Source organism: Dromaius novaehollandiae, chromosome 3, assembly GCF_036370855.1.
Source record: "Dromaius novaehollandiae isolate bDroNov1 chromosome 3, bDroNov1.hap1, whole genome shotgun sequence".
NCBI classification, from domain to species: domain Eukaryota; kingdom Metazoa; phylum Chordata; class Aves; order Casuariiformes; family Dromaiidae; genus Dromaius; species Dromaius novaehollandiae.
In genome coordinates this window covers 36,815,609-36,825,673 of record NC_088100.1, presented here as the reverse complement: position 1 = coordinate 36,825,673, position 10,065 = coordinate 36,815,609, and positions in this window count along the sequence as shown.

Here is a 10,065-nt window from a genome sequence, read left to right as displayed (position 1 = left end):
TGTGTATTATATACATATGAAAAATGTTTACTCCTTAAATTAAAGAGATTTTGAAATAGATGGCACCTAGTACAGAAGAACAACTCTACCTCTCTTCTCCTGCAAAGATATATCTCTGTATGTTTCTGACATATAAAGAAACTATGGAAGAGATTACTGTAGGAAAACACTGAGGCACTTTGTAAAGTACTGTGCAAAAGTGCTTTCAGAGTGCATTAGCATAGTGGGCTTCAGCAGTTTTGGTGGAAGTGAAGGGCAAAATAATGCTTATTATAATAAAGATTCAGATTTTTGAGAGGTTATTACGCCTTTGTTTATGGACTTTCCCACTGCTTGCACAAATTTTCCCAACTTCTTCGCAGGAGGCAAGAAGAAATTCCCTTAACTGGTAATTCTGGGCCCAGCTTACCAATTTCTTTTAATAATTAAATGTCTTTGTTGGAGATAGTACTGTAAACCCTCAAAAAACAATCATCACCACTTCTGCTGGCAATTAGGACAAAGAAAATTAAACCCAGGAGACACACTAGTTGTATGTGCAAAGCCGATCCCCTCTGGGGGCATTGCCGCACCTACTACAGCACGCCAGGAATGTCTCTTAAAGGTTTCATATCACCACCAAACTGGGAAAAATTTTACTCTATCAAGCAGCAGTATGTTTGAACATATTTAACAGACCTCTGAAATTCTCAATTACAATGTTCTGACTTTGGCACTGCTACATCAGTAAACACCATATCAGGTACATAGCCTCAACTATCAATACATATTTGTTAAAAAAAAAGTCAGAGTTGAGCTCTGTCAACTCCAGCTAAAGCTCTTCTCACTAAAGTTCTCCACTGTTTAAATCCAAATACCTAAATCAACAATTATGAGATCCATGCAGCTCCGCACTAAAAACATGTATTATCGTACTTCCTGACTTCAACTGTTCAGCCAGCTGTACAGGTTCCCCCTAAAATAGCAATGAGTGGAATAGCTAACACACTTTATCATTTGTGGGTGAGAAGCAGTAATGTGAAATTTCAGGAAGTTTTCTTTTTAGCTCAGTTTGTGATAGGGTATTTACTGAGTTAGTCATACATGCTTACAAACATTTTAAGTATAATATACATTTTCATATGTTTTTCATCTTTGAATGTTGACATCTTTGATTATTCCCCAGTTGGCACGGAAAGGATTTGCAGGAGTGCTCAGCTTTGGCCTAACTTGACTCCTATCAAAGACAATGGTTTCATTGTTTTCAGTGGGAGCAGTTAGCTGACAGCAAACCTTTGGGAAATCCCAATTATGTCTCCTCAGTTCAAAGAAGGTGCATGACCTAAAGTTTTGTGGGTTTGGGTGTCTTTTTTTGCTGTTTTTTTTTCTGTTTGTTAGAAACTAACTTGTAGGAGAAATGGATGGACTAGTTGTATTCTCATATACGCTTTTACTAGAGGAGATGATTATAAAATTAATCTAGGGGAAAAAAAATCTGTGTTTAATGGAAAAATATGAGCAGGTGTGACCAATACAAAAAGAAAAAAGGTTTTATAAATATAGATCTGTCTAAAGCACCAACAAATTTTAAAGGGTTGCTGATTATAAAACACAGTAAACACCCTGCCTGTATCCATATACAGATTAAAAATATAGTGACAAAATTTCAGCAACAGATTTTTTTTTGGTTCAATGATCACATACTGTTTACTACACAGAACCAAGTACACTTCCAATAAGGGTTTTATCATACATTCCTGAATTTCCTGAAAATTCAGCTAATAATTTCCATGAAAGCTACATCAAGCCTAAAGAAGTAATAACTCTCCAGCTCTAAGCTTATTTATTTGAGCATTAATGCCTATAAATCTCCCAAGTGGTTAGGTGTGATTGAGAACAAAACATATATTTTTCAACAATGATTCTAAAGCAACACTGGAAATTTATTTTTTTTAATTCAGATATACTGAATTTCAGTAACTGTTCCTCATGTCTACTTATGAGAAGATTTTGCTATATAATAACAAACATAATGTAGGGCTTTGTGCCTGGTTAATAGTTTACCTACCACATTATCTAGCAGTTTATTTAGGATTTCTCATTTAAATTACACCGGATATTTAAAGGCCTTACTTGACAAGCTTTCCATTGCATTGTCTTTTTCCTCTTGTCAGCTCAATTGATTATTTATTGACATATTTTTCATGAAATACATGCAAAAAGGGACAACCACAGTTAGCTCAGGAAAACATATGCAAGGAGGATGGAAAGACTTAAATAAGATATATTTACATCACTTCCTTTCTACAAGATAGCTAATAAACTAGCCTCTACATCGTTCTTGCAAACTTACAGAAGGCTGATTTGCATTTACATATAACAACAGAATCTCACCTAATAGTGGATGCAGCCTCAGTATGAAGAGGGTAAGAGAGCAATCATATTACTGTAATCTCATGAACTCTGTGCCAGAGCACTGTAGCTTCCGTTTGTGTTCTCTTGTATGCTTGTTGCCTTTCCAGTTTGAAAAAGATGAATTGATAGCAAAGAAAGAAACCCTAAGCAAAGATTGAGAAGAGCTGGTCGTATGAGATACAGAAGAAGTATTTATTTTGCTTAGCTGGTCTAGGTTTTCAATAGAACATTAAGAGCACTGGCTTGAGCTGTTTGAAGTTTCATTAAATAACAACTCACAGAAATATTGTTGTTTCTGCATTGTAGCACCATTTTGTCTTTAATCAGGGTGAACTCACAACACCTTCAGCTAAGATGAACATACAGTGCTAACACCAAAACATCCCCCTTACCTTTTACCAAAGAAAATAAACATATAGTCAGTGCACTTAGAGAGGTGTGGTTTTTTTTTTTAAAGTCAATTTTAGCTGATCCACTTAGGCCTTTTATCATATTCCTTACAGATAATTTCTTAGTGGTTACTGAGAGCAGCTGGGCTTAATGTTGTAGAACAGAAATAGGTCAATAGTCTTTCTGTTGGTGTATGTTAACAGACGACCTATCATTTACCTAAACTTGATTTATAATTCAAATTGATTTTAAAATTTAAAAGAAACTCTCAGTTGTTTTAGCCAATCACCTGTAGTATTATTCAGAGAAACATGATAGCAACAAAAATGCTAATCTGTGCCATTAGGAAAATATGAATCTGGATTTATGAATCTCCCCTTCTCCAAATACCTATGTGGTTTTTGGAGTTTCAAAGGGTGATTCAGGTCCTTGGTAGAATAAATCACCGCTTATAGTTGTCCATCTCTCTCCATCAATTAAAGAGGATAACCAGGGCAACCTGTTTCCCGTGTTCACATATCTTGTTCTGGCTGTAACTGTAATAAGTGAAGAACACCTGGGTAACCCCCAGCTGCTTATTATCACCTCCTATCATGAGTTTCCACCTGCCAGGCTCTGCCAGTGTAACTTGTCTGATTGCTCTCTAGCCTGTGTTGAAATGAGCCAGGCCCAAACACTTCCAATAACAGGTCTTTGCAGGTCTGTATTGCTTTGTCCATACTGAAATAGAGAGCGACTATCTGAGAGACTGGATTAGCAGAACTGGGAGTTAGTACCTTATAGAAGATTGCTGCGAACACAATGCTGGAGGAAGTAGAGAGGTGACCCAGCAAAGCTGCAGTCAAATTGGGGAATCACCTCAGTTAACTGTCTGAAGACTAGAAGGAAGGATGAATGCTGCAGTTAAGAATACTATAGTCAGAGGAGCTGTTCCAGCAGCATCTGAGCTAAGTGAAGAGTATATTGCCCCCAGCTGCTGATTACTGCCCTGCCTCACTACCTGGAGGTTAGTATTCTCCCAAATCCCAAGCTGTAAGTGCGATGGCTCTTTGACTCATTTCTACAAAATTATTTTGGTTAATTAAACCCCTCTAAATACATGTGTTTCTAACCTAAATGGTTTGATAGCTGTGAACGAGGGAGCAGCCACAGGAGCTGGTACATTGACAGACCTGAATGAATCTCTAGCTGACAGTAGGTTAGCTACACCTGGCTCAGCAGTAGGCAGAGCAGCACGTAGGACTTTTATTGAAGTCCTCAGAAGAGGGGTCATGTCTGCTTTTTGCATGTTTGATAGAAAACCACAATGTGGAAAGTGCTTCAAGGTGTTTCTTTGTTATCATTTATCAGCTACTTGATTCTGGAAGGGCTTAGATGTGCTAAGCATAAATGTGGAAATAAATAATGGGGAGGAGTATACTCAAGGTAAATCTCCTGTGTTCAGAAAAAAAATGTTACCACCACACTGGAAGTACAATGAGCATATGCCTAGAGATATGTGTTTGTGGGTGTTTTCAGAAGGGGCTGGCATAGAATTAAAGACTGGCTCCTGAAGACACGGCTGTTGCAAGTAGAATGACTTAGGAAAAGATTTCAGATGATAAAATCTGTTCTCTGGAATTCTCTTCTAACCGAGATCAGGAAGGCTCTTTCCTGGCTATGCAGATTAATTCAAGGTTTATTACTTTTACTGCTACTGTCCCTCAAGGGGTGGTATCCTGCTTGGTCCAGCATTTGTATATGAGGAGATTAGAAGATAAGTTGAGGCAAGGGAGAGAGAAAAATATTGCAAGAATATTGCTAGTTGGAGCAATTTAGTGTTAGTATTTTGAAGCCATCGTGGTGGGACATGTTGCTGAAGCTAAGACAGATAAAGGCATTTACTCTTGCTTGAGCAAGTAATGCAAAACAACACGCTTGTGTATAAATAAGTCGTAAATTGCCTCATGGATTTATGTAATAGAGTAAGAAAGCTAGAATGACAGGCAATTGCCTTATTTGACAATGGACTGGATAACTGTGTGGTGTGCTTCTTATTTCATTTCAATATGTAGTTGTCTCTAAAGGACAAGTGTTTCTACAGTACTGCTGCATCAGATCTTAACAGACTTGTTTGTCATGGCGTCCTGATTCTCTTCAGCTTTGTTATAACTTATTTTCCTGCATTCTTTATTCTAAGACAGAGTGAAAGATGGGGGAAATCTAACCAATGAGACTTTTCCCAGAGTAATCTCTGATATCTGAAGAGAATCAATAGTTTTGCTTGCTCGACAAGCCCTCAACAAGCTAAAAGCTTCTTTTTTCCATTATTTCATTTTTTTTCTTGGTCCTCCTAAACCAAAGTAGTTACAAGAGATTCCAAAGAAATTTGCAACTGGATTTCCTTCACTTGGATACATTGACTTGTATGATCAGAGTGCTGCAATGGGTAGATACAGGCTTTTCAGGAAGAACTGGCTGCATGGTGAGAAAGGAGAGTTGCTTTTATATGAGAGAGCAGCGAGAATGCATGGAGCTATGCTTAGGGACGGGTGAGAGGCCAGATGAAAGCTTATGGGTTGGGATGCCCAAAATGAGCAATGTTGTGGTGGGTGTCTGCTGCAGACCATCTGAGCAGTCCTTCAGACAACTGGTTCACAGGCCCTGGTTCTCATGGGGAGCTTGAACCACACTGATATCCGCTAGAGGGGCAATGCAGCAGGGCACAAACAGTCCAGGAGGTTTCCAGACTGTGGTGATGATGCCAGTCTAACACAGGTGATCAAGCGGCTGATAAGGGGAGATGCTTTGCTGGGCCTGATGGTTAAAAACAGGGAAGAAGAGGTTGGGGATGTGAAGATTGGGGGTAGCCTTGGCCACAGTGACCATGAGATGATGGAGTTGAGGATCCTGAGAGGGGAAAGCAAAGCAAAAAGCAGGATCACAAGCCTGGACCTCAGGGGAGCAGACCTTGGCCTGTTCAGGGACCTGTCTGGAAAAATCTCATGGGATACAGTCCTGGAGAGAAGAGGATAGCTGGCTGATTTTCAAGGATCACCTCCTCCAAGCTCCAGAACAGTTCACGTGATGTACAGAAAGGCAAGTGAAGGTGGCAGGAGGGCTGCAAGGATGAGCAAAGAGCTCCTGACTCGACTCAGGCACAAAGGAAGCATACGAGGGGTGGGAGGAGGGACAGGTGACTAGGGAAGAATACAGAAACACTCTCTGTGAATGCGGGGGATTGGGAAAGCCAAAGCCCATCTGGAGTTGGATCTGCTGAGGGACCTGAAGAGCCTCAAGAAAGGCTTTGACAGGTATATCGGCAGGCAAAAGAAGACTAAAGAAATGTGGACCCACTGCTGAGTGGGGCAGGGGTCCTGGTGCTAAAGGACATGGGGAAGGCTGAGGTACTCAATACTTTCTGCGCCTCATCTTTTACTGGACAGGCTTGCCTTCAGGAACCCCAGGACCCTGAGACCCATGGGGAAGTCTGGAGCAAGGAAGACTTGCCCTTGGTGGAGAAGGATGAGGTCAGGGAACACTTAAACAACCTGGGCATACACAAGTGCATAGCACCTGATGGGAGACACCCACATGTGCTGAGGGAGCTGCCTGATGTCATTGTGCAGCCACTCTCAATTCTTCTTGGAGAAGTCATGGTGCCTGGGAGAGGTTTGTGAGGACTGGAAGAAAGCAGATGTTGCTCCTGTCTTCAGGAAGGGCAAGGAGGAAGATCTGGGGAACTACAGGCCATTCATCTGCGTCTTGATCCCTGGGAAGGTGATGCAGCAAATAATCCCGGAAACATTTCCAAACATATGAAAGACAAGACAGTGATCAGGAGCAGTCAGCATGGACTTATGAAGGGGAAATCATGCCTAACCAACCTGATAGTCTTCTGCTGGCTTTGCAGGAGAGAGAAGGGTGTTGTTCATCCTGACTTCAGCAAGGCTTTCAACACCATCTCCCATAACATCCTCAATGATAAACCTATGAAGTACAGGCTTTAGCTGTGGTACATGGTTGTGTAGCCACTCAGAAGGACCTGAACAAACTGGAGAAATGGGCAGATAGGAACCTCATGAAGGTCACTAAAGCGAAGTGTGAAGTCCTGCACTTGGTGAGGAATAACCCCATGCACCAGGACAGACTTGGGGCCAACCAGCTGGAGAGTAGCCTTGCAGAGAAGGACCTAGTAGACAAGAAGTTGGACAACAAGTGGGACATGAGGCAGCAACGTGCCCTTGTGGGAAAGAAAGCCAACAGTATCCTGGACTGCATTAGGAAAAGCACTGCTAGCAGGCCAATGGAGGGGATCCTTCACCTCTGCTCAGCACTGGTGAGGCCACATCTGGAGTGCTGGGTCCAGTTCTGGGCTCTCCAGTACAAAAGAAAGACTCTACTCTAGATCTTGGAGGGAGTTCACAGAAAGGCCACAGAAGTGATTGAGGGATTGAGCACCTGTTGTACAAGGAGAGGCTGAAAGAGCTGGGATTGTTTAGCCTGGAAAGGAGAAGGCTCAGGGGGTCTTATTCAATCTGATGAAAGGGAGTAAAGGAGATGGTGCCCAGTGACAGGACAAGAGGCAATGGGCACAAGCTGAAATACAGGAAATTTCATTTAAGCATAAGAAAGAACTCTTCTGTACCTTGAAGGTGTATGAACACTGGAACAGGTTGCCCAGAGAGGTTGCAGAGTCTCCATCCTTGAAAATATTCAAAACAGAACTGGACAAGGTCCTTAGCAACCTGCTCTAGTTGACCATGCTTTGAGCAGGGGGGTTGGACTAGACTATATCCAGTGTTCTCTTTCAACCTCAGCTACTCTGTGATTCTGTGACCTTAAATGTTAACACCTCATAGTATGACCATAGCACTGAAGCGCCAAAAATAGTTCTCCAGGGTACACGCTGTTTGCCAAATTCTGCTCTGAATTTCACTGGTGTGGTTCCTTCACTGACTTCAATGGAAGTATATCAGTTCTATTTCTGTAAAGAGTTAGGAGAAATTTATGACAAAAAAATGAAAATTATCAGACTTGGGAATTCAGTTGCCTTTCTAGTATGTGTGTGGAACTGATTGCACTTTTAACAATTAGTATGATGGAAAAGTTGGTGTCACTTAGTTTTGTAGTGACTAGGTACTAAACATCTCCCTTTCCTGCTATGCCCCATAGTGTTTGTGCAGAGTGGTTTTGAATGAAAGTTGCCTTCCTCATGGTGGAGGAAAGGTTTAAAGTGGATGTGGTGGTTCAAGGTGTTGGAGATGCCTCTGAATCAATGGTACAAGGAGCTCTTGATGAGAATTGTGATGTGTTGCAAGAGCTTGATAGCTTGGAAAGCATCATGATGGTAGTGTGGTGAATTTGGAGTGAATTTTCTGATTCAGAGATGAACTGTAACATTGTCCTGAAACTAATTTTAAAATTTCTAAATGGTTATAGGAATTCCTTCATAGCAATTGAACTGCTAGGCAGGTTTCTTTTTCAGACATATTCTGTACTAGCTGTCACACATTATTAATATCTGGTGCTGTTTAAAGATTTCTCTTACTTCAGAGTCACTACTTGCAAGGAAAAATAATAAAAGAAAATTACCAGACTCCGGGGTGCCTAGGATATGTCTGAAAAAGTGCAAGTAGCTAGAAGTGTGTTGATTGCTTACTTTGTGTAACTTTATCCCTTTTCTTCAAGATCTCCACCATTTTGAATTATTGGCCTACAGTTGCATATTCATTTATAAGGAAATGATCAAAATAATTTCTCATTTTTATAGTTCAAAGACTATCTGGGTGGTCCTGTAGTACAGATGTCATCCTTTGGATATGAAAGGTGATGTAGGACTATATTACTTTGATATGTGTACTTCCTAAAAAATATTATAGAAAAGTAGTATTGTGTTATAGTTGTATCCCCTATTTACTTTAACTTTACAATTGTTTCTATTTATAAGCTATAAACTAATATCTATAACAATAAAAAACATGGTTAAAGTATGTTTTTCTAGCATGGCCTACATCTGTAGTAAAGAAGTTTTCACCACATATTGAAAAACATCATTTTTGCTACCTCAAGGATTTGTACCTTTTTGTAGGTATTCATCCGTGTTTTTCTTGTTAGTGGCAGCGCTTTTCAGACAAGGCATCTCTTGACTCTAGCAGGTCAGGTATCTCAGAAAAAGACAACAGCTGCAGAAAGAGGAAACTACCAGACAATTCCCATGCTTTTTTTTATTGAAGGCTGCAGCAGTAAGCCAGACAGTGTAAAAATAAATTGTGTTACACACAGAGTGTAACACAGATACAGGAGGGCTGAGTGTATTAGTAGTAGAAAAACAACTTGCTGCTATTCTAATGTCTCAGTGAATTTGCCCTACAACCTTCCACTGTGCACAGAGCTTATGTTACTTTTAGTTGCAGAAAGAGATCAGAAAATATTGAGTGTGTGAAGAAAGAGACCAACAGGACTGCTGTACAGAGCAGCAACTTTCCTGAGTGATTGGTTCCTGAGATGCAATATCCATTGAGCCCAAATTCAGTGGGAAGAAAGGCCTGGTCTGATAGCTTGAGCTCTAACAGAAGTACGGTTGTCCTACCTATTTTGACATCTGCAAATAACTGTTGTCAGCCCCAAAAGTTCTTTCCCTCGCTTTCTTGCAGCTAGACTTCTGCCTTCCCTTCACACTGCTCATTTGTTCTAGGCAGTTCTAAATGAGCTGTCAACAGGACTGTTTTTCCCCTTCCTATAAAGCCAGAAAAAACCCTCTTAACTCTACTGGACGACTTCTCTGCCTTTTCCCAGACTTCTAATGCTCTCTGAGTTGTCTTCTGTTAGATGAAAGTCTGAAGAAATTAAAGAGACTAAGAATAAATATGTGCAAAACCAGACATGTGGAAAGGAGGTGAGACAATGTTAGAATTGAACTTATTCATAAGCTGGGAAAAAACTCAAGACTGGAACAGGTTGCCCCAATAGGCAGTAGACTTTCTGTTTGTGGGGATATTCAAAACTTGATGAGGCCTGAAGCAGCCTGCTCTGAGCTGAAGGTTGTACTGTGGACCTCCTGAGGTCCCTTCCAACCTGAATTATTCTATGGGTCTAAAAACAGAGGGACAACATGAACCAAGCATTGACTAGAACAAGGAGAAAGGTAATCACAGAACTAATTGAATTTTTTAATGATTTTTGTCCTCCAAAAATTATTTTGTTTTGCAGTCAGAGATGGACTTGATCAGAATTTGCTGCGTGGCATAGGAGGAAATATTATGGTTAAATTAATCACTGCACCTGTGTTCTGTCCTCCTC